The 25,124-nt window shown below is 44.9% G+C and overlaps 1 gene segment (V, D, J or C); it reads right to left on the bottom strand.

Moving 5' to 3' along the window:
* Positions 1-8,815: 8,815 nt before the first annotated feature.
* On the bottom strand, positions 8,816-14,963 carry LOC308270959 (T cell receptor delta constant-like). The segment is given in 4 exons: positions 14,900-14,963; positions 9,993-10,268; positions 9,362-9,427; positions 8,816-8,928 (listed from the first exon to the last, which is right to left on the bottom strand).
* Between the last annotated feature and the right edge of the window lie 10,161 nt (positions 14,964-25,124).

Raw genomic sequence — 25,124 nt, 5'->3', positions numbered from 1 at the left:
CCTGCAGGATACATAGTCTCTCGAGAGCTGCTCGGGCTACAGATACCTCTACAAGGGAGATGGGGCAGAGATACTGAAGGGCATTAGGTCTGTAGTGGGTTACCGATCTTGAAGGCTTCCTCTATCCCTAAGCGTTGGGATCACTCATTCATAAGCTGCAACTTTTAGAAGACCTCAGAACAGTGGACTTGAAGGCTCATTTCTCATGCTCTGGATGTTCATCCAGCTTTGGGAAGAGCACAGCTGGCTCAGGTCTCAGGGGAGCACGGTGCTCGGTGACAACGTGCTTACAGCACCGACAGCAAATTAAAGATGCAAAGCCTTTTTAACCATTGATTGGTACAGCACGTCTTTTGCCGGATATCACGACTTTATTTTTTAGATGTATTCAGCATCTTTTATTTGAGTTGCTTTGATGAGAATAATGCTCTAAGGAACTATATTCGCCTATTTAATAAAAATGACAATAGCAACAGCCATACCTAACATTTATAAGTCATTTATTTGCTGGTTGTACTGTGTGTGTTATTTCACTTTATTCTTCTGTGGTCCTATCTAAAAGCTATTGTTACTGTCTCCACTGTTCAGGGCTCAGGCCACGGCTGAGGTCACAGAGCAAGGAGATACTGAGGGTGATATAACCAGGCAGGCTGGCACCCGGTCATGCCCTAAAGCAGGACTCAACGTCTATACCTTTTTGGTTAGAGATGGGATGCCCCTCTGTATGTGAGAGTCCATGAAGCCCACAGGTCTGTTCTTGGGTATGGTCATATGTAACTGACTTTGGGAGCCTGAAAACTGTTCCTGGCCATATCTGGAAGGGAGCCCTGGATCTGCATAAATATCAAGTCTGTGGGTGGGAACTGAGTCAGTCCAGGGGTGTGGGGGACCCAGAAGCTCTGCAATGGACTTCTCAGCAGGGGCTGGGTTCTGTGGAAGGACCCTGCCCAAAACAGTCTCTGCTCAGGTGGGGCAGCCTCTGTGCTCTGAACCTTCTTTTTCTACACCAAGGAGTCCTGCAGATGCTCATGGTGGAAATTTCGGCTCACTTAGTGTTTATTTTGGTTGCCAGATAAAATACAGGATGCCCAGTGAAATTTAAATTTCAAATAATAATGGAAAGTTTTTCAGGAGACCTATGATCCAAATATGGATATTCCAGACATTACTAAAATTTTTGCCGTTGTTCATTTGAAGTGCACATATAAGTGGGTGTTCTATATTTCTGTTTGTGAAACCTGGCAATCTTATCTGTACCAGGGGTAAGTTTTTAAGCTGAGAAAGTTGCAGTTCTTTATTACATAAATATTTCTTGGTTGTCTAGCACGTGGATAGCACAAGCCTGGGGCTGAGTATAACAGGGAAAAGATAAACACGGTCCTTATCCTTCTGGAGATTATGTTGTGGGGTGTGTGTGTGTGTGTGTGTGTGTGTGTGTGTGTGTGTGTGTAAGTAATAAGTATACAAAAATATGATGATTTCGGATAGTAATGTGAGGAAACTATGATCAGAGATGTAATGGAGGGTGGAGATTATGGGTGGGGTGGGGAACTAATTTTTTTGGAGTCACTAGGGAAGCCTCTTTGAGCTGATATTTGTGAAAAATTGAGACTGGAGTTCTTGGTAGTTAGGAAAGTGAGACAGATAGAGGACCAGAAGGAAGGCCACCATGAGTGAGCCAGGAGCAGCTGTGGTCCAGGCTGGAGAGGGGCTGGGCAGATCCTCCCAGGGCAGCAGAGGCCCAGGAAAAGAAGTCCAGCAGGCATCACGTGTTTTACATTTGATAGAAGGAGGCCTGCAGAACAAATTGTCCAGGGACAAGAGTAGAAGTAAGAGGACCAGTTAGGGTGTTGCTGCAGGGGTCCTTTAAGAGATGCTGATGTCTGCTGGAGGTGGTGGCAGTGAGAAGTAAGACAGACTAGCGATACATGTTTATGGTAGGACTGATGGGTCTACCGATGAACTTGCTGTAGGGAAAGGAAGACACAGGCACTGTACTCCTAGGAAGACGCCTCGGTTTGGGGTGAGTTAGTATTCTTTTTTCTAGAGCAATGCTTCCTGTATGTTGCATCTTGGCTTACATGGAACATCACATGTATATGACATGTGTCTGGGAGGGGCTGGTAAGGGGCTGGCGTCACCCCACGCACACTTGGCGTCTCAGCAAGCTTGTGACCCATTCATGGCAGTTCACCCAGCAGGAATGTCTGCATGGGGGAGAATTTTCTACTGGAGCTAGTGTGTGCTCCCTGATGGGAGAGAGGCAGTCATGCTTGGGTGCCGCAAGTGCTCTCAGGATCAGGGCACTCTCGAGCATCTGGAATCAAAGCTCTCCACGGCCAAGGCAGATTTTAGACGTCCTCTGGTCCAATCCCTTTCCCATCCTCTTTACATAAAGAAGTAAGGGACTTTATTCATCAATCCCAGTTATTGAGTATTACAGAGGTACTCATTTATTTGTACAATTTATTGAGCTCTACAAAGTGCACACAGATGTGCTGCTCAAAGTGTGATTGTGAACTGATGCACTCACTAGTCTGTGACCGGAGGGCACAGAAATGGAGAGTGGGGAGTGAGTAACGTTTTTGGCAGTTGGGTACCCAAGCGCGTGCTCACTGGGCTTGCAGTTTCTCTCCCTCCCTCCTTTCTTCTTTCTTCAGGACTGAGCCCAGGAGGGCTCTGCCTCCTAGCTTCACCCCAGGCTTTTGTTTTGAAACAGGCTCTTGCTAAATTGCTGGTCTCGAACTTGGGAATCTCCTGCCTCAGCCTTCCAAGTACAGAGATTACAGGCATGCCCCACCACACCCAGCTTCTCTTTTCTTTCTTTCTTTAACAAATTTCCATTGTCAAAAGGGTTAGTTCATGAAGGCCAGCACCACCACAGGCAGGGGTTCCTGTGTGGAGGCCTCTGAGCCTCGGCTCATTCAGCCCCGAGACTCTCTCCTCCTTCCTGTGAAGCCCTGGGGTGGTCTCTGAGGCCTCAGGAACCTTGCTTATTCTGTACTCTCTGCCCTGTTAGGAAAAGGTGATTCTCCTTGCGGGTCCTAGCCTTTGCTTTCTGAGCACCTCCGTTGGCTGGCATTCCTCTCGCTCCACACCCACTTCCCTTCTCTGAGGGCCTAGTGCTTTCGCACACTTGGCTGTTCAGTCTTTCTCTGCCTTCGACTTTCATTGCTGTGTCCTTCTCTCATCTCGTCTCGTCTCGTCTCGTCTCATCTCTCCCTGCTGGGTTCCTCTGAGCTGGGCCGTGCTGGACTCACCAAGGGGGAGTCACCATCTTCTCATTTCTCCTCCTCACAGACAAGGGCACGCTGTGTAACCGGTGATCCAGAGTTCTCCAGCACAGTGGCGAGTGCTGGTCAGTTAACATTGTTCTGCTCTTACAGCAGTGTTAGTGTCTCAAACCAGGTTTACACGGGTACCAGAAAAGGCTAGGTGAGTCCCTTCAGCTTATCCTTACGGGGATAACAACAGAGCAACAAGAAGTTCTATTTCTGGGAGGCACGATCTGATCAGAGTCAAAAACCTTCCACTTAGTGATCTCCCCTGTGAGGAAGGAAGGCAGTGCCACTCACTACTGCACCCCGTACCCTCACATGGATCCAGGTCCCGGGAAGTCTGCACACAAATATCCTGGAGGACCAACTCAGCAGAGCTACTCTCAGGCAGGCTGCCCCTGAGACCTAACACCCTCCTCTTGGTCATTTTGCACCCCAGCCTGGCCTTTGGAGGTGTCCTAAAGAGATTGCTATCAAAAGGCTTGGTCACATCAAGGGAGGGGCACCCTGACTCCAAGGGCAGAGCACCTCCCATTTGGACCCACTGGGCATGTGCCATTGGAGAGATTTGTGGTTGGCAAGGGAGAGCTGCAGGGTTGAGGGACAGTTGTCTTTGTGTCCCCAGGTGTGTGTCCTGTTTGCTGCGGGGGTATCAGGACAGTGCAGGCGGAGGGTCAACCTAATCTACAGAAATAGCATCTGCAGTGTCTTCATTTTAATCACTTGTTCATGACTGTGAATTGATCTGTTTTCATTTTAAGAATCAAATTGGACACAACGTTGTTCAATTTTAAAAAATGTCCCCAATTTACCTATGTTTCACATTTCTTTTTTCTAGTCACCTTATCCCCCACCCCCAGATGTTCTCTGACACCTCCATTTTACTTACTTTATCTGGAGAACATTTTTCTTTCACTGAAGGACATCAGAGCACACCCATTCAGTTGTCCATGATTCCCAGTTTCCAAGCCCTGAATTTGAGCTGGGGGGAGGAGTATCCCCAGAGGAGATAATTTCCTTCAGGGAAAATCAACTATGGATGTTGAAATAGATATACCCTTAGTCTTTGGGACTCAGTCCCTCCTCCCCCGACTATTTTATCGACTTCTTCTGCCTTAAAAGAACTATTAGAGTTATTATTAGACATAATGTTCAAAATGGAAGAGGCTTTAGACATCATGTTACAGGAAATACACGGAAGCCCAGAGGAGTAGGGGACATTCCCAAAGTCTTATGGTCCGTACCAGCAGAGGGAGCAAGGGTGCAGTGCTGTACTTCTAGGGCTGTCTCCTGCAGCTGCACCCCAGGGGGCTTTACCAATAGGCAACCTGGGTGGCAATTTACACTTAAGAAACAGAGGGCAGGAAGAGAGAGAGAGAGAGAGAGAGAGAGAGAGAGAGAGAGAGAGAGAGAGAGGGAACCAGTTACAGACCTTGGGCTCCTGGGACTTCTGTTCTGCTGTCTACTGAGCATGTCAGGCAACCATAGCATAGCATGGTCCACAAATAGTGGCCCCAGATCTGTAGGCAGCCAATGCTCCCTGGCTTCTGCCTTAAATATTTTCTTGAGGCTCCTTTTGGTAGAGCCCATGGTCCTGTGATGTGCTATAGTGTCCCCCCTTCCTGGCTGGCACATAGACCAGAGGCTGGCTCATTTATTGCTGACCATGGGACAGTCCTGAAGTTCAGGCCAGCTGATATTCAGGCTGACAACTTGCCCTGATTTGGGGGATACAGTGGGCTCTTGTAGCAAGAGCTCTGAGCCTCAAGATGTTGGTCTTCCTCGGGGATATCCTTGCCTCCCTGAATGACTTTGAACAAGGTACATACTTCTTCAGGGGGATGAATTTTTTTCTATCCAAAACATGTGGAGATGACCTTTTTACTCCTAGCAACTTCGGAGAAATATTCGAAAGTTACACAAGTGACAGGAGTGAGTTCTGGAAATAGGCATTCTTTACATTGCAAGGTGAAGTTGTGTGTTATCTTTTGTTTTTCCCTGGGTGGACCTGGCTTGTCCATCTATATTACCTCAGATCCATGGACTCATCCTGTTCCCGCCTCCTTTCTTTCGAGCTTACGTGGGAGTTTGCAACTGGGGGCCGGGAGGTTGTTGCACTTGCTCTTTCACGTGTAAACCCTGCTGGACACACTGAGGAAACACAGCACTGTGTTGCTAGGGCTCTGCTGCCTGAGCAGGTGCAGCTGGGGAAGCTGTGGCCTTGTGAGGCCGGGTGGCCGGGCCCAGCACAGCGCGGAGGGCGGAGGCGCTGCCGTCGCTATTGTTCTAACAGCAACAGCCACAGCAGCAGGAAACTCAGGGCTGCACCCCCCACCCAGGAGCCTCAGGCTGGGGGCTCAGGAAGCTGCGGTGTGACCTATAAGCAGGGCTGACTACTAGCGAGTTCACAGAGCTGACTTCCTCCCAGCGGTGATCTGCAGTAAGTGAAGCCAGAGGCAAGGTGTACGCAATGCAGTTTAATAAATGCAACAAAGACGGGGGTTGAGAAGGAGGCAAAACACCATCAGTATCAAAGGCCCGGGCAAAATACGCCAAGTGATAGATGCATGTATGTTTGTATCACTTTCAACTTCACTGATGCATAATTACGTTGTCCCAATAAAAGTATTTTTTTTAAAAAAAGGCCCAGGCAATAAATCAGTGTCCAATGATCTCAAACTCCTCATGCAAAAATTGGTAGTCAAAAGACAATAACTATATTGTTTTTATGTGGAAAGATGTCTCACTCCTATCTCTTCCTCCAAAAACACTTGCAGGGCCTATACCTTATCAGTACAGTGCCTGGGACTTAGAGTGATCCAGTCCATGTATGTTAAACCATTTAGCAGAGAGAAATGCCTTTCCTCCATACTTTACTCTGATCTTACTCTGATCTTTGCTGACAGAGTGGGGTATGTGCGAATGTAAGGGGAATGGCTGGTATTCGCTCTGCCGCACCATTGTAGACATCACTAACGATCTTGGCTCGTGTCCCTTCTACACATGGCAGCAGTCTAGTCAGTGCAGTCTATCAGGAATCTCACTGCTCCCAGCATTTGGAAGGCTGAGACAGGAGGATTGTGGTTCGAGGACAGCCTCAGCTACTACTTTGTGAGGCCCTAAACAACTCAGTGAGACCCTGTTTCAAGATAAAGAATAAAAAACAGGGTTGGGGATGATGTTCGGAGGTAGAATGCCCCTGGGTTCCATCCCCAGTACTGGAAAAAAAAAAAAAGGAATTTTATTGCTTCTTGGAGAACATTAGGAAAATCAAATGTAATTTTCTTATTTTGTTTGTAAAAAAGCAGAAAGTGCTGAAATTGTCCTACCTCCCTGCACTGCCATGCGAAATCTCTACTGTGGCTGCTGGAGTGAATGGGGGGGGGGGGGACACAGAAGAGGAAGACGAGATGCCAGCCCGCCTGGGATAAATCTAGTAAAGCTAGTGCTGTGTTGAACAGTCTTCCATGTTTAGGTTTTCTTTTCTTTTCATTTAATTTCTCTTCTTCTTCTTCTTCTTCTTCTTCTTCTTCTTCTTCTTCTTCTTCTTCTTCTTCTTCTTCTTCTTCTTTTTTGTGGTACTGAGGATTGAACCCAGGGTCATTCTACCTCTGAGCTACACCCAGCCCTGTTTTATTTTTTATTTTGAAACAAGGTCTCACTAAGTTGCAGAGGGCCTCACTAAGTAGCTGAGGCTGGCCGTGAACCTGTGATCCTCCCGTCTCAGCCTCCCAAATGCTGGGATTACAAGGGTGGGCCACCACTCCTGACTAGTTTTCCATGTTTAGATAAAGGGATTCCTGCTTTTCCTCTCTTCAGGGTCTATTTTCCTCATGGGGAATGGAGCTGGGGACCAGTTGGTTCCTATTTTTTACTTGTGGAGGCAAAGTAAAAAGAAATGAAATATAATTTTTGAAGTATATCCGTTAAAAAAGTAAAATAGGTCCTATATTTTTATATCATTCTATCTCTTTATAAAGCAGCATATAAAGTAGTTAGGACTACGAATCATTAGGACTAGGAATCTTTGTTTTTTTCTACAAGGCTGGAAGATGAGCGGAGTGTGTTGCCTTCAAAGGGAAACTGGTTTGATTAGCAGACATTTAAATAAGGCCGTAACAGGTCAACTTGAATCACGGAGAAGTCAGAAGCCTAGGAGACAGTATCTTTGTAAGCAATTGGTTTCTTTCAGGAATCGTAGCCTCCTCATGCTGGTCAGCCTGCAAATGAAGAAGAGTTATGGGAGCTCAGACTGTGAGTTTGGGAGAGCTGTAAGGGGAATGGCTGGTATTCGCTCTGCCGCACCGTTGTAGACATCACTAACGATCTTGGCTCGTGTCCCTTCTACACATGGCAGCAGTCTAGTCAGTGCAGTCTATCAGGGTAGGCACAACTCCTGATAACCCCTGTGTTCTCATATGGTTGTTCTTAAACCCAGGCCCAGAGAGAGGCGGCAACCTGGCTAGGAAATCAGTGTTAGTCTGGTTCTGACTCATAGGATGGCAATATGTATGTAGTATGTATTATGTATGTATGTACGTATGTATGTATGATGGGAGTTGAACCCAGGGGACTTCTACCTCAGAGCTACACCTCCAGCCCTATTTTCTGTTTTGAATCAAGGCCTCACTAAGGTGTGGAGGGCCTCACTGGGTGGCTGAGGCTGGCCGTGAGCCTGCGATCCTCCAGTCCCAGCCTCCCAAGCACTCTTGATATAGCCATGCTGCCTGTGTCCCTGGAACTGTCAGAGACGTAGCAGGTGGGGCTGGACACCCATTTGAGAATGACGGACCAGATCTGTCCCATATGCTAAGTCTAGGGTTGTTCTTAGAACAGGAGCTAGGACTGATGAGTATTTGGGATTTGGGGAAAGGAGTAAGGAGGAGGAACTTCATGGGTAAAGCTAGTGCCTGGTTTGAGTTCCATGTACAAAACTGCCTGAAAATGAGATGCAAGTGACAGGCAAGTAATTAACATCTCAACCGTAACTCTTCATGTATCCTGTGTAGCTAACAGTGGGCTGTCCACTACCAATGGGGGTGGAGGTCCATCTCCAAGATAGGCGGTGCACACATCAGGGCTCTGTGTTTAAGGAGTGGGGCTGGTATTCTATTTATCTAGTTTTTTTCCATATTTTGTTCCCCCTGAATTTTCTTCAGGCGAAGCCTCATATATGGCCTTGCAAATAACCCACAGCCTCTTGGTCAAATAAACAAAATAGCAGTTAAAAAAGATTAATTTTCCTTATTTTGTTCTGATTTTCTCCCTGCAGTAGAAGTGGTAGTTATTGGCTGGCATATTAGGAAAAGAGTACCTTTTAGTACATAATGGGTTTTGAGTCTGTTTTAAATAAAAGGATAATAGGAGAAGAGACGCTTTGCCAAGTGTGTGAGCTAGCCTACCTGAATTATTCTAAACATGTCTCTCTGTGCTTTTTTGCTTCCTGATGCTTGTTTTTGTCCCATTTACAAACCTCTTTCCCCCATGTACAGCATATTTTGGGTGGAGGTGGGAATAAGAAGCAGCCAGTTCTTACCTTAAAAGAAAAATAACTTGGCAGTCAAGAGAAAATTGATGGCCACACTCTTGACAAACAGCATCCGCAGCCCCAGCACCGTGAGAGACATCATGTTCACCTTCTCTGCATGAACTGTGGTTGAACAACAGTAAAGATGGCAGCTTAGGGAGAAACCAAATTCCCTTCTATCCTTTGGGCTTAGAACACTGACACCAGCCTGACCCAAACTGGATTTCTCTTCTTTAAAGGTTTTCTTTTTTGGGGGTGTGGATAGTACTAAGGAATTAACTCAGAGATGCTCTACCACCGAGTTATACCCTCAGCTCTTTTTCCTTTTTTCATTTTGAGACAAGATCTTGCTAAGTTACCCAAGATGACCTTGAATTTGGGATCTTCGAGTCTCAGCCTCCCAAGTACTGAGATTATAGGCATGTACCACTGTGCCAGGCTGAGAGTTAAAAAAAAAATTTTTTTTTTGAAATCTGATCCATTTTGGTCCCATTTGACATTCACAGAGTTTGCTCTAACCCTCATTTCTGAAGTTGGTCCTTTGACTTGAACTCACCTTTTGGTTCATGGCAGCTCTCTAAAATTTGGGTCATGTTTTCAGGTTCCACTGGATTTAGGTTATCTGGAACAGAGAGCAGTGATGAGGTCACATTGACAACCAAGAGGCTGGAAGGATTTCAGGTTTTAATACTGGTGGAGGCTTAAGGTAAGCACACTGAGGGCCAGAGGGTGCCACTTAGTTAAGGTCAAACAGCTGTTGACATAGACAATATCTTCTTGTTCCAGGCTTTGTAGGCACATGAGGCCAACATCCAGGCATGCTCTAACATTCAGATAGATCCAGTATCCTTAACCCCATGACAGACTTAGCTGTCCCATTTAGTTTTGGACCAGACAGCGTATGAGCCTTCAATGACAGAATCTAGTGGTAGGACACTTTGTATGAAAGAGACAGTGGTAGGGAAAGACGAAAGATGAGGCTGAAATGAGATGGGCTTTATTTAAGATTCCAGCCAGGGATGCAGAACTTTTTCCTTCCCCACCAATGACAAGTGCCCTGGGTCTTTTATTTTTCCCAGCATACTGCTAAATTGAGGACAATATGCCCAGAGTTCACATCTGAAACTTCTCTTTCCCCCAGACTTTCCTTCCCCACAATCTCCAGTCCCTCAGGGCCAGATACCTACCCGAAAGGCTTTTCAATTCAAAGTCAGTGGACTTCACGATTTCATTGTTGTGGTGAACTGAGCATGTCACTGAATTCGGATCTTCATACTGACCAAGCTTGACCGCACTGTACTTCCCACTGGGAGAGACGACTATAGCAGGATCAAATTCTGCTATCTTCTTGGATGATTTCAGACTTATATTTACATTCTTGGGATAGAAATCCTTCACCAGGCAAGCGACATTTGTTCCATTTTTCATGATGAAAACGGATGGTTTGGTAGGAGGCTGATTTCCTGCAAATAGAATCAACTTACTTTGTGAGACGATTACTTGTCACTTTGGTGTTTACCTCAGTTATCCCGAGATGGGGGGATCAAACACTACAATCCAGAACTCTCTGCATCCTGTTAGTGGTCTGGGTTTGTCAATTATCTCCATAAAGAATGGCCAAGGAGAGCGGTTAGTTTGATTTCTAGTTGAGAGTTGCAAAGGGCTGGAAGCAGAGATGGGAAATAACTACAAAGAAATTTCTGGATCATCTGGATTTCAATTATTTATGGTTCATCAGCCGATCCTTTGGACAAGTGAGGTCAGGATACATATCTCTTTGCATCAGTTAGTATTATAAATGCACCAGCCGTTGGTGGGACATTGAGTAAGGCACTCATGCTTTGCATTACACCAATTAAAGAACCAGAGAAAGTTCACGTGATGGGTTTCAACACTGAGCATGGCGGTGTGGGAGTCCCTTCAGGGCGGTATCCCCATTTTACGAACTGAAAGGGATGGGCTGAAGTTAAGTGGCACATCTTTGCTGTTAGGCGAATACTTTTTATTTCCTAAGGGTCAGACTACTGTACAGTTTCTTCTGGGTCTTTAATCAGAGGATAACAGCTATCATTCTCAGAAAGTACTTATAGACATAAAACTAGTTTAAGCCATTTCTTCTTGTTTTATTCTAAGAGGAATGTTGTCCCAGTAATTGGGTCCCCTACTGGCCTTCTCTTCTTTAATACCTCGCCTTGAACTATCATCTGTCTGCTACTCTGGGTATGCATCTTTTTCTTTCCTTAAAACCAAAAGCTTTGAGAAAGGTAGTAATGATTCTTTCACACTGTGCCGATTGAAGTTTCTGAATTGGGATAAATTTTGTGTCCATGGAGACTTGGATTCCTATGCTATCTTCAAATAACTGCTAAAGAAAGAGGCTTGCTGGTACCTGGAATCAGGAAAGAAAACCTGAGAATGCTGATCTGAATATATGTTCAATCCTAAGCTTCATTTCTGATTTTATTATTTTTATTTTATTTTTTTTAATTTTTAATTTTTATTTTTTTTGGTGGTACTGGGGTTCCTGGAAGCCCTTCTACCTCCGGGCTACACTCCCAGACCTATTTTATTTTTGGAAACAGGGTCTCTTAAGCCAGCATGGCTGGCTTTGAACCTGCGCGATCCTCCTGTCTCCGCCTCCCAAGCTCGGGGATTACAAGCGTGCGCCACCACGCCCGGCTTCATTCTGATTTTAAATATTAATGGCTCCTGTGAATATGGCTCTTAGTATTTGCAGTTTTGGAGAGTTTGGCCTCTTGGTATCAAATGAAAAATATGTTGAACTCTAGAGTACTTTTATCTTCTATGGTCAACAATCAAGACCTTAGGCATCAGGGAACAGAAAGTCAGTAATACTGAAAGATTATAATCAGAGAGCTGATGAATGTGTAAGTGGAGAAAATGATTTTCCTGATACTTTGCTTTGAATCTGGGTTTGAACTTCTGTTGGGAGGCACGTGAGCAGTACTGAATCAGTTGGTTCTAACGGGTTGAGAGGGAGTGATCGTTAGCCAGGAAGTTCCTGCCGATCACCACTTTGTAAGTGGACCATGGCTCATGAGGGCTTTTCTAGGGAATAAGCTATTCAGAGAGGCCCCCTTACCACCACAGTCAGAATTCCATAGTTTTTTCTCTGCCACAAAGTTCAGTTCAAAGTCTGGTTTCTCTTCCATTCACTCAGGGCAGGAAACTCATTCCTAAGAACCTGTCTCCTCCTTTATTTTTGGTTTTAGTTCTAGGCAAAAGAGGGGATACAGATTTTTTTTCAGAGGGCTTTCTTGGAACTTGCTTTCAGCCTTGTGAGAAATCCTTTACCGTTTTGTTTTCTCGCCTAGCCGAAGACACGGATCACAGAAACAGATAACCTGCACTAACGGCTGAAAACCACAGGCCGCTTGCCTCCCTTCCAACTGTGGTATTTCTTGTTCACTACCCTGTCTTTGGTTTGAGATGTATTATGGTTGATGTATAATGAAGTTAGAAAGAAAAGGTTTCCATAAAAAGATCCTCTCTAGATCCCCCCCAACAAAAGATAGCAACAACACAACCCTCAAACCAGATCTTGATTATGTAAGGGGACAACCCAGCACTATTCTGAAGTAGTTGGATGACTGAGGCTTGCTTGGGATTTTATTTATTTATTTATTTATTTATTTATTTATTTATTTATTTTGGTGGTACTGGGGTTCCTGGAAGCCCTTCTACCTCCGGGCTACACTCCCAGACCTATTTTATTTTTTGGAAACGGGGTCTCCTAAGCCAGCGGGGCTGGCTTCGAACCTGCGTGATCCTCCTGTCTCTGCCTCCCAAGCGCGGGGATTACAAGCGTGCGCCACCACACCCGGCTTGCTTGGGATTTTAAAATCTAAATTTATCAGACATTAGTCAATGATCACTCTGGGCTGGGAGATTGGTTTTGAATAATTTGAACAGTATAATATAGCTGATAAGACAGGTGTCTCAAGAAATCCATGCACTTAGGATACTAAGCTCTGAACCTTTTAGCCAGCATTTTGAGAAGAGCATAATGACTGATTTTGTAAAAACATGTTTTTTTTTTTTTTTTCCCCTCAGACCTTCTTTCTAAATTAATGTCTGTGTGCTCAAAACAATTGAAAGGAGTGTCTTATTTACTTCATTCTTTGGCATCATGGTGACCAAAGAAAAGGCTATCTGATTGAATTAAACCTTTAAACTAGAAATAGAATGCACTCAATGTAGTTGTCTCATGTATTCTAGTCTATTTTATATTTTAATTAAACAAATAACATTGTCATGTAAAAAATTACATGTATACATTTGTCACATTATAAATGTAAACAAATTACTTTTGAGGTTGTAAAATTTAAGACAAGATTTCGATTTGTGTAGGATTTAAGAGTTTTGTGGCGTGTGTCACACGCTTGGAAATTCCAGTGCTTGGGAGGCTGAGAATCACAGGTTCACGGTCAGCCTCAGCTACTTAGTGAAGCCTTCTGCATCTTAGTGAGACCCTATTTGAAATTAAGAATAAAAAATAGGGACAGGAGTGTAGTTCAAAGGTAAAATGCCCCTGGGCTCAATCCCCAGTACCCCCCCCACCCAAAAAAAAAAAGCTTTATTAGTTGCCCTTTGAGAATAGTTTTTCTTTTTGTTCCATGGATAAAGTTATATTTCAACAAGTGCTTCAACTGAATTGTTTGGACAATTGATACTTTGTTGTTTTCAGTCTCTCTCTCTCTCTCTCTCTCTCTCTCTCTCTCTCTCTCTGTGGTGCTGGGGACTGAATCCAGGTGTGTTCTGAGCATACTCCTAGCCTTTATTATTATTTTTTATAATAGAGTCTTGCTAAGTTGCTGAGGCTGTCCTCGAACCTGCCATCCTCTTATATTAGCCTCCCAAGTACTGGTATTACAGGCATGAGCCACTGTGCCTAGCTCAGACTTCCTGTTTTTATAATTATGAATACAATTCTAAGATTATGTGCTGGTAAACAATAAAGAAAAAACTACATGCCCTTCCTGAACAGTGTTCTTTAATTTATAACCTTAGACATCTTCTAGTTTAGATTCTCCTAGAGATCCTACTGGTCCCCTAAGAACCACAACATCTATGATAAATGTCATCAGAATTTCAAGACTTGGCCAATGTGAGATTTAACTTAAACTCTGAACGTTTACTCTATTTGATTGCTCTAACCAGGCTGAGCACCTTTCTCTAAAGTCTTGCAAGCTGCAAGGCATTTGTAGTTTGCAAGGAAGCATGCATATTAGTCTAGCTAATTGAAGGAATACGTAAGGATCAAGCAACTTCCTGGGGAATTTGGGCCAAAGTGCCTCTGTCACTGTCTTTCCTATACCTGAATGCTCCAACTCTCTCTCTCTCTCTCTCTCTCTCTCTCTCTCTCTCTCTCTATATATATATATATATATATATATATATATATATATGTGTGTGTGTGTGTGTGTGTGTGTGTGTGTGTGTATGTGTAGTATATATAAAAATATATACAGCCGGCATCGTGGTGCACGCTTGTAATCCCAGCATTTTGGGAGGCTAGGACCAGAGGATCATGCTTCACGGGCAGCCTCAGCTACTTAGTGAGGCCCTTTGCAACTCAATGAGACCCGGTTTCAAAATAAAGAATAAAAAATAGGGCAGGGGGTATAGCTCAGAGAGGTCAAATGCACTCAGGTTCCATCCCCAGACCCGCAAAAAAAAATTAAAAAAAATATTTAATATATAAAGTTTATTTATATTTAATTTATTAAATAGTATATTTATATAATATAATATATAAATATAAGACTATATTTAACATGCATTAAATATAAATATATAAACATATATATTAGACTTTGTGTTTTCTAGATTGCATTAAAGATTTTAGCAATAAGTAGTACTATGTTTTTGATATTTATATATTTAAAAGTGAAAATAGTTTCAGAACTATGTCAGTGACTTGGTGTTTTCACTCTAGCCCACTTCATCTGTCCTACTCCATCTCCTAGTTGCAAGTTAATCTATTAGTTATAATTTATAAGATAAACTAAATGGCAGCCCCAGTCCCAGAACTCAAATTATTCATAGAAATATAGGGAAAAGACCAACTCACGGGGCTCCACGAAGAGTCTGGTGCCAGTTCCAAAAAACATCTGTCGGGTGTCCCAGGAGCACATCGCGCACAGCCTCACAGGTAACCAGCCTGGGGCTGGCCTTGGGCCTGGGTGCAAACATCTGTGCCCTGCCTCCCACCCAGCCTGGTGTCTCAGCCTAGAGAGCCGGCAGCTCAGAGAGCTACAAGGCTGTCCTTGGTGAGATCAGGGCGCTGAGAACACAGGGCCTCTGTTCCCTTTGAAGCTAATAATAGTTGAACAACTGGGTAGGAAAGTGAGCCCAAAATCACCATGAAGAGATGCTGGGACAGGGTTGAGACAGGGCAGGAAAAGGATGACAGATATCTGTTTCCTGCCTCCAAGATGGACAATTTAACTTCCATATTATTGCGAGGGTTCTCCAAGAAGAATACAATAGCTTGATGTCGGGATGGAACACTGGATAGCAACATTTCTTACAATGAATATCAGGCTGAAAGGAGGTGGGTGGAGACCAGCCCTGTTCTCATACTCTGGTTCACTCTCTTGGGTTGCAAATGCTGCTGTGTGGTTTTTTTTTTTTTTTTTTTTTAATAAGAAACCCAATTTTTCCCCATCAGTCAGAGTGAGTCTCACAATAATTAAGAGTCTGATTTCAATTCCCCGAGCCTAGTGAAAGGCTTTCTGAGGACCTGAGGGTTGGATATGAAATTGGCTGCCATCAGGGGAGCCCATTGGTGCTCTCCATTGTGGACGCAGGTCAGAGAAGCCAGTGCTTGCTTTGAATTGTTTATTTTTGTTTTATAATTTCTCCTGACTCTGGATCCAGAGACAAGTCTCAGGAGCTTAGAACAATCATGTGAAACAGAACTTAAAGACCATACGGGTTACTCTATCTCATCACCCAAACTCAAGAGGCAGGCAAAAGGAAATGGCAGCCGTGTGGGGCCATTCTTTGCTTTCAGAGCTTTCAGGACCGAGGGCCTGGTTTGAAATTCTCCCTTCCCCTACCTGAGCTTACCATCATCATGTTGACCCTCCACCGCCGCAGGAGGGGAGGACCAGAGAGCTACGGCTGGGAAGTGTGGCCAGTGCCCCACGGGGAGGCTGAGCATCGTTTTCATCAATTTCCTTTCCCCTCAGCCTCCCGAAGGCACAGCCTCAAAGATTTCATTTGAACACTGCAGATAATTCTGAATTTCAAGTGGAAATGATTTAAAGGGAAAATGAAACACAATGCTTTTTGCTCAGATGCGATTTGCCAAACATCAATCAGACTGCAATCAGCTACAACAGGATTTTGTTTTCCTCCTGCTTTTCATTGTTCTAATCTCTCTCCCCCCAAAGATAAGAAAATGCACCAAATCCCACTATTTCTCTGGAAGAAATAGGCTATGAAGAAGTCCTATAAATTTATAGTGTCCCCCGAGAGGCAGAGTCTGTGTCGACAGTGTCAATCAGTTTTAGGATCGTCAGAAAGCTTTGCCATAGTCATGTACCTTTTTCTACTTCTTTATTTCCTCTGAAATAGACAAAATTGATATCTAACCATGTTAGAAGCAGTGCATGCCTATGGGACTCGGCATTTTGGAAAGCACCTGCAAGCCTCTTATTCTCTGTTCTGGTCCCAGTGATGGACTCTTGGCAGCCAGTATAGCTCCTGCATCTCCAAACACTGAAATAGACAGCCAGTGGACAATGTCTCCGGGATGGCTGTGACTTCTCTATTGTCCTGAGCTTGGTGGCTGTATGTCTACATCACCTGTGGGCACCTGAGCTTTTGTGTAGAGTCCCCAGATTCCGGGCTAACAGAGGACGGAACCATGTTACTTTTCTCTGCAAAACTGGGCTAGGATAGGACCTTGGAGATCATTTATTCTGAGCCATCCATGACTGGTTTAGTGAAGTTCTCAGCAAAAAAAGAGTCAATAGCAAGATTTGGGGGTGGGGAGAGAGAGAGAGGAGAGAGAGAAAGAGAGAGAGGGAGAGAGAGAAAGGAGAGAGAGAGAGAGAGAGAGAGAGAGAGAGAGAGAGAGGAGACTCTTTTTAAATTATATTTTTCTTCTTTTTAATCCTCCTTCTTCCTTTAGTGTGATCTTCCCCTTCATAAATAGGGGGCCGACCCTCTTCACCTAGAGCTTGGCTTTTTTTCGTGGTTGAGTCCCTGACCAGGGGCTCAGATCCAGACACCTGATGCAGGGCTTTTTAAGGTAGTTATAGAAAATGTATCAATACCAAGCCTCAGGACAGAGTGTCCGAGCATACACAAAATATATTCTTAAGAGAAATCCAATACGCTTGTCCTCAAGTTTCACTCTGACTCTTTGCAACCACCAAGGGTTTCTAATTGAGAATCTCTCAACTTTTCAAGAAGCCCGTTCATTCCTCACTCTGCCAAACGATGCTAAAGGAACAGACTCAGCGAGCTAGAGTAAAATGCATAACTTACTTGGCTCCACGGTGAGTTGAGTCCCGCTTCCAAAGATAAGCTGTGCTGTATAAGCACAACCCTAGGCCTCAATACAAAAACCCGGTTACCTCTTTGCCCCTGGCAGGCTTGTTCACCTATTTGGAAGGGGGTGGGTGGAGCAGAATGAGGGGAGCTGGAGCTAGAGCTCTGTGAGGGCCGCTGAGATCTAAGCATCCTATTCGTGCAGCGTGTTTGATGTCTGTTATCTTCTGAGTGCTCATGATGAGGAAAGCCCCTAGGTTTTCTGCTATTATCTCCTCACCCTCCTATCTCTTACCCCCACATCTTGCTCTAGGATCATATTTTCACAGGAGAAAGGAACCACTCTGGTTTCTCTGAGAGTGGCCAAATGGCCCTTGTGAGCAGGAACTTGGCTATAGGGCCCCAGTACGTCAATGACAACAGGACTGTGCTTCAGGTACAAGGGGAAGGATGTGATGGCGGAGCAACAGCCATCCGAGGGGTCTGAGTGTAGTCCAAGGGTCATAAAAATCAGATGATTTCCATTTTGTAGAGATACTACTTAACAAACTTATATCACTTCAACAAACAACCAAGTCAGGAGGTAGACTTTTGGGTCTACCTCACAGCTGATGCCACTGAAGGTACCAGTGGTCAAGACAGTGCCTCGCTCTCAGGCCCCGAGCCTGGTTCCACGCACTGGACCAGAGCAGCGGGCGGTACCCCAGAAGCCTCAGCTGTCACTTCTCCAAACCTCTGCGAACATGCCAATTAATACCTGCAAAGAAAGTTCTGACATCTTTCCAGTGCTTTTTTTTGTTGTTAAATCACAGAATTTCTACTGGGCCACAGCAAAGTCACATCATAGGGTTTCCCTGCTTTTCCTATGAATTATCTCTAAGAATTTGTCTAGGGGGTCATCAGGAAAATAGTGTGTTAGAGCCAGAAGACATCTGGAATCTTTCAGTCTAGGTACAGTGAAAGCAGAGTTCAGTGAAGCCTCAGAGGTCATCAGAGAGAAGGTCCTGAATCCAGTCTCTGAGTTCCTGGTTTAATAGCTTGGCATCCCATCTCACATGCCCCTTCTAGAAGGACTGGAGCGTGGGTCTGTCTGGTCGTGGTCAGGGCCTGACCCTGTTCATGGTGAGTGCACAGATGTTGACAAAGCTGGTTCTCTGGAGACAATAACGACTCTCCAGAAAGGACAGTGGATGAAGAAGGCTAGCCGAAGCACATACCCCAGCCTGGATTTTGTACAAATCCAGCCCCTGCTTCTCAAACCGTCCTTTCCTAAATTACCGGCCCAAGAGATTCTTCAATTCTCTGAGAGCTATTTCTCAGCCTGGTGATTTAGGAAACTATTTAATAAAGACAATCACCAAATATAGATGTCACAAGAAGAAAGAGTAAGTTGCTCACGTGCTTCTAACTCAGTTCCTTTGCTAAAGATCAGTGTTTTTCCACAGCTGATAAACTTAATTCCCAAACGACTTTGCTGTCCTCTTTCTGCAGCCCGGGCCCCAGTTGCCAAGTCCTGTGATATCCTTCACCTGGGACTTTCTGTGCTATCTGGCCTAACCTTTCCCCCCTCAGCCTCCGAGGCTATGCTTCAGGACAAACAGGAGGGGACTCCTGTGTCACAGAGAAATCCAAGCTTTCCCCCAGATCACAGTCTGGAAGAATCCGTGCTCTGAATGAGAGGGGATGAATGTAGGTCAGAGAGTAGTTTTTTTTTCTTTGATGGAGAGTAAAGAGAGGTAGAATGGTGGTCACAGGGCAGTGGCTCTCGACCCCTGGGCAACACTCAGGTGGAGAAGGACCCAGTGGGTTCTGCGCTCCACTTATTCTAACCTTTTAGGGATCTATTTCCTGTCCAGTCAGGGCTCTGCACCCTTGCTGAACACTGTGCAGCAGCCATACTTCTTAGTAGGGAATGGGATTAGAGTCTTCAGTCCATTTTAATAATCTTTTTCATGAATACCAAATTTTACTGAGCCTTAATGCCACATTCACACTTAGAAACGACAGTGAAATTAGCTCCTGTCATATGTAAAAATCAGTTTCTGAGATTGCCTGCATGTCAGTCGAGAAACCCAGGAGGGAATATGTGTGTTCAGCTCAGTTCAGAATTCGTACAGGATGGCAGCTCATACTTTGAGAATCCCTAAAATGGAGGCTTGTTCTCAGTTGTGGCCAAGCGGGGACGTGTCAGAATATCCAGACTCTGCCCCTTGGTGTGCGCGTGGGCTTGGCCAAGTTCCCGACGTTTGCCGAGCTTTATCTGCCTCCTTTATAAAGTGAAGATGATATCTTCTGTGTCAGTGGGCTGCAAGATTAAAAGAAAGGATGTATATAAAGCATCCTGTAAACCTGAAAGCTCCAATGTAATTATTAGGGCGTTTATTAGGTTTAGACTTGGAGAAAATAAGTTTTACTTGAAGCAGAGGCATGTAATTTCATTAAGAGCAGAGCTTCCCCGCAGGAAGGATTGATGGGAGAAGTCGCGGAGGGAGAGCAAATCCTATATCGTTTTAGTTCTCTGAGATGAGGGTGGTGCCCACCTCTTAGGTTATGGGTGAGGCTTGGCATCTAGGTTTCTGTCTCCCATGGTATTTTTATAAGTCAGGTACGGCCTCCATTCTATTCTCCCGTCTTTCCTTTAGAATCCAAAAGTAGAAGTGTTTACAGTGGCCACAAGTCCCCTTCTCCAACTCCATTACCAACCTGACTGACCTTCCTTCCTTCCGGATTGAACTGAGGGATCTTCTACCTCTGAGCTATACCCCCCAGCCCTTTGTATTTTTTTTTATATTGAGACAGAATCTGACTAAGTTGAATCAGGATCTTGCTATGTTTCTGAGACTGGCCTCAAACTTGCAAACCTCCTGTCTCAGCCTCCCAAGTACTGGGATTACAGGTGTGTACTACTATGCCCAGCTCTGACCTCATTTTCAAATTCTCTCCCTGGATCCCTCCCCTCCAGCCGCACAGCCTCCTGCCTGCTCTGCCCAGGCCAGGCAGCACCGCGGCCCCTCTTCCTCCAGGAAGCTGCACGGCTTATGCTGCCGGCTCCTAAGCCCGCTCTCAGATGTCACCTCTCCAGTGAGGCCCATGGCTCCTCTAAAGTCACACACTGGTCCCTCCTATCAACACTGTATCCGACTTCCCTACTTTATTTTTCCTCACAGAGCTATTACCGCCTAAAATACTATATATTTTACTCTCTTTCTTTTGTCATTTAGGAACTTACCTCCACGAGGCGCGACTTTCTTTTTTTCCTGCTGGGTCCTTGGCACCTAGATTAGCGATTGGCATCTAGTGACAGAGACATGTCAGTTGCAGAGCTGGGACTCTTTGGGCCTGCAGGTTTTCAGCTCACTTCTATTTCCTTTCGTTCTATTTCTATTCTTTTCTATTTCCTTATACCACAACTGACTTGTCCTTGGGTTGATTCATTGATTCATTCACTCCTCTAACAAACACTTAGTGCCTTTAATGTATTTGTGGATAGAGTAAGGAACAGCTCAAAAGCTTTGCCTTCCCTGGGCAAGGGAGACAAACAGTAAATCAGCGTGAAGTCTCAGGTGGACAAGAAGACACAAATAACAGAGCAGGGAAAGGGGCCTGTAGAATGACAGGTAGAGGAAGACCTTTCTGGAGGTGACATTTGAGTAGAGACTTACTGGAGGCGGGGAAGAAAACTATGAGCCACTGGGAGAAAATGGCTCCAGGTAGCGGGGTCTGCAAGTGCGAGGGCTCAGTTCTGGAAGAAGCTTCTGATGAGTGAGAGAGTGTCAAAGATGCCAGGCCAAGGGAACAGGGTGGGGGAGTGGGGAGTTTATCTCTTGGAACTCTGGAAACATATTGATGAACCTAAGATTTGTTCTTTCTTTTTTTGTACTAGAGACCGAATCCAGGGGCATCCTACCTGTGAGTTATACCCCCAGCCCTTTTCATTTTTTTTATTTTGAAACAGGGTCTTTCTAAGTTGCTGAGGGCCTGGCTACGATGCTGAGGCTGCTCTCAGTCCTTGATCCTCCTGTCTCAGCCTCTCGAGTACTGGGTTTACAGGCAAGCACCACCACGGCTGGCTGAGCCCAGGACTTAAGGACTCCTCTTCCTTTGGGGATGCTCTGGAAATCGGCTGGATCTTTCTGTGTTTAGGGCGCAGTGTGAACGATGGGCCTCTCCTGGGGAAGTAGAATGGCTCTTTGGGTAACTGGTTTGGTGTGGGGCGGAGGAAGAAGGTGGCAAGGATGCCACTGGAAGGGAAGCGGCACAGCTGTTGTGGCAGGAAGAACCTACATATGCTTTTACTCGCAGGGGAGCTGTAGCCCTGGTAGAAGAACAGAGGTCTTAAGAGCACAGATTCTGGATTAAGTCAGATCATTCAAATTATGGCTTTGTTAATCTATGTGATCTTGGGGAGCCCTTCTGGGATTCCTAATCCATAGCTCGCAAGCAAGGGTAACTAATCCCACATGATCCTTGTAAAAACTGAATAAGTGATACTCATAAAGTACCTGGACCAGCGACCTAAAACATAGTGGGCACTCAGGAGGTGGCAGCTGATACAATGGTGATATACATAATACTAGCATTCTACATTCATCTTGTGACCCGCTTTCAAGACGATGTTTCTGGTGACCGTGGCTTTCTCCTCAACTCTCGCCATTGTCACGGTCAGCAGCACACATCCACACTGTGGCACCTCGCTGTGTGCTGTTTTGTCCTGTTCTCTGGTTCTGTTTCATGAAGTTGAGTGGATTCCCAGATTTCCTCTCTGGAGTGGGCTGTGGGTCTGTGTAGAGCTGTTCTCCTGGTTTTATGTTACCTGGGAGCCTTGCAAGTAAGAACTTGAAAGACTCCCGAGGAGAGAAAGCATCAAAAGAAAGCAGACTTCTGAGAAGTTAAAGGCCTGGGTCGCAGCGATACCTCTTTTAACCCAACATTATTTGGCTAAAAATGTGGGACCCGTTCAGCGGTGTTCTGGATCCTGCCCCCCTGGATGCTCCTTATCTTTTTGCTTCAAAGGATGACTGAATGCACCTGCTCAGCACTTTCCAAACTTCAATTACTCTCATCTCCTTTTGTCATATCCATATGTCACAGTTTGCATAATAATTTTCTTCAAATTTACTCCCTTTTAAGTTTAAAACATAATTAGAAGGAAACTTAAATCATATGGGTTTGATGACCTACTTGAACTATTCTGATATCCATTGAAAGAGCAAGTCAAAAGAAAAAGTCCATCTGTGTACCATCTAAAATCGTGTGCTCTGCATTCCACACTCAGAGAAGTACTGGACCGAATGAGTCAGTAAACAGACCCGGGTGTGGTGGCACACGCTTGTATTCCCAGTACTTGTGAGGCTGAGACAGGAGGATCGCAGGTTCAAGGCCAGCCTCAGGTACTCAGTGAGACCTTTTGCAACTTAGAGAGACCCTATTTCAAAATAAAGAATAAAAAGTAGGGCTGGGGTGTGACTCAGAGGTAGAAAGCCCCTGGGTTCAATCCCCAGTACTGCAAAAAACAAAACAAAATACCCCCCCCCCCAAATAAAACCCCAGTAAACAGAGGAACTTAATTTATTAGGAAGAACATGCTGAACAATGGGAGACTAGAGAAGTCAGTCATTAAATTTTTGGGGAATGTGGATAAAGTATCACTTCAGTGAAAAGTTTTAAAGCCAAGGAAGTTTAAAGGCAAGTACTTGAATTACTTGAATTTATAATTTTTTCTGATATTATTATAAAACAAAACATCACAAATAACGACAACAAAAAAATGAGAATTTTCTGCTCTGATTCTGCTAACACAGCTTTGGGTCTCTCGTTCCCTCTGCATGTGACATCCCTGAGCTGCTTGTTGCCTGGTGTCTGGGAATGCCCAGGCTGTGCCTCCCCTTCTGCCATAATACTCTGCCTCCTTCACTCTACACCCAGGCCTGTCCTGCTCCCAGCTATTCTCTGAGAGAAGCTGACTCCATTAGTTTCCCACCTCTCTGAAGCCTTCTCTCACCTTGGAAAACACACACTGAAGGTCGAGCTCAGGGCAGGATGTGTTGCTTCTTTTCTGGTAGCCAGTTTTACAGATTTGGGACCACTGATTCATTTTGCTGGACTTCTCTAGGCCCTTTGAAATGGGTTTTGTATTGGTTTATTACATTCTCTGGCTTAAGAATAATACCCATTATCTAAATGAAAGCTGTTGCCAAGTAGAAACCGCTGTCCCCCCCCTTTTTTTCTACCAAGACACCATTAAATCCAAATGTCACTTAAAGGACAATAAAAGATGATTTCCATGTTGAGCACAATCCTTCAGCAACTTTAGCGCTGATTTCTTCATAATCATGAATTGCTGAGTGGTACCAATGCATCTTTGTGAGGAAGAAGAGCACCAGGCATCCCTGGGAGCCATTTATGGATTTGTTTTTAGACTTTGTTCTACTTTGGAAGCTGGTGACACTGGGAACCACAATGTTCCATATTTCTCTCTAGAAATCTCGTTTTGCAGCTAAAACAATTAGAAAGGAGTGTCTGGAATACCTTCCTTCTTTCTAGAGAGAAATGTAGCAACACATTGATAGAGAATGAGTGCTTGCTCTGGCCTTTCCCTTCACACCCAGGAGACCGACTCAGCTCTGTGCTCTCCCAGGAACACACGCTTGACCCACGGGAGGTCAGAATTGTTCTACCTGCAGCCACCCTGACTTAGGTCAATCCGGACATAGGTCAACCACATTCCAAGACTATCTGACTCTGCTTGGAGAGTTGAAACAGGAAGTTTGTGGTTTCTACAGCCTGACCCGAAACCCATGGATTGGGAAGAATTCTCTCAGGTTTTCTTAGGTCTCCTAATTTTTTTTTTTAACTGATACCTCCCCCTGACTCCTGTGGAGGGGTTAACCATACTTCACCTCTTTCCAGCAGTCCGCTCGACACTACATACTGTCATGGGTGCTATTTGTACCCTTTTACATTTCCTGTTATGTCTGCCTCCTTATGTGGAAAATCCCTTAACCCCAAATTCCAGAGAAATGAGTTACTTACTTGGTTCTACAGTCATGGGGGTTCCTTGTCCAAAGAAGATCTTGTCTGAGTCACAGCTGTTGAGGGTGTTCCAAAAACCTCAGCAGGGCTCCTGCCTTCCTTCTTCCGGTTAGCCTGAGGGTCAGGGGTCTTCTGTGCTCAATTTCTTGAAAGATAGCACCTGTTGCTCACCCCCTGCTTCATGATGACTTGATAACTGCAGGCAGGAACAGGTTTGCTCTTGTCTGAGGAGCAGGCGGGAGAACATATTCTCACAGTGGACATTTGCAGCACCGTGCGCTTAGAAAGTTCTCCCAAATGTGGCTTTCTATTGTTTTAGTTTTAGATTGTTCTCCTTTCTAAGACCCACGTTTAAGCTGGCACTGTCAAAGTGGTGGGTCTCGGGTCTGCCACTACCCCAGAGTCAAGGCCTTGAGTCACCAGTGTGGCTTAGGGCCAGATAATGTGTGACATGGAGGAGACAGGGTAGTGATCATAAGGGTGAGGTACTTACTGTACAGTCAACTTTAGGATGACAGAGTGTGGCCAGAGACGGCCTGCCAACAAATCCATCTCTTCAGATCCACCTCCCCAAATCTCTTTAGGAACTTGGGTTCAGAAACTCCACACAGAATGGCTCACAGAACACTCTCTTTTCTTTCTTTCTTTCTTTTTTTTCTTTTTTCTTTTTTTTTTTGGCAATAGAATCAATATGAAAGCAAGACAAGAATAATTTTTAAAGAAACACCTTTTGTATTCCCCAGCTGTGCTATAAGTCAGTG

Source organism: Muscardinus avellanarius (genome assembly GCF_963383645.1).
Source record: "Muscardinus avellanarius genome assembly, chromosome: 12".
Classification (NCBI taxonomy): domain Eukaryota; kingdom Metazoa; phylum Chordata; class Mammalia; order Rodentia; family Gliridae; genus Muscardinus; species Muscardinus avellanarius.
The sequence above is the reverse complement of the archived record's forward strand: the minus strand, read 5'-3'. Positions and strand labels throughout refer to the sequence as shown.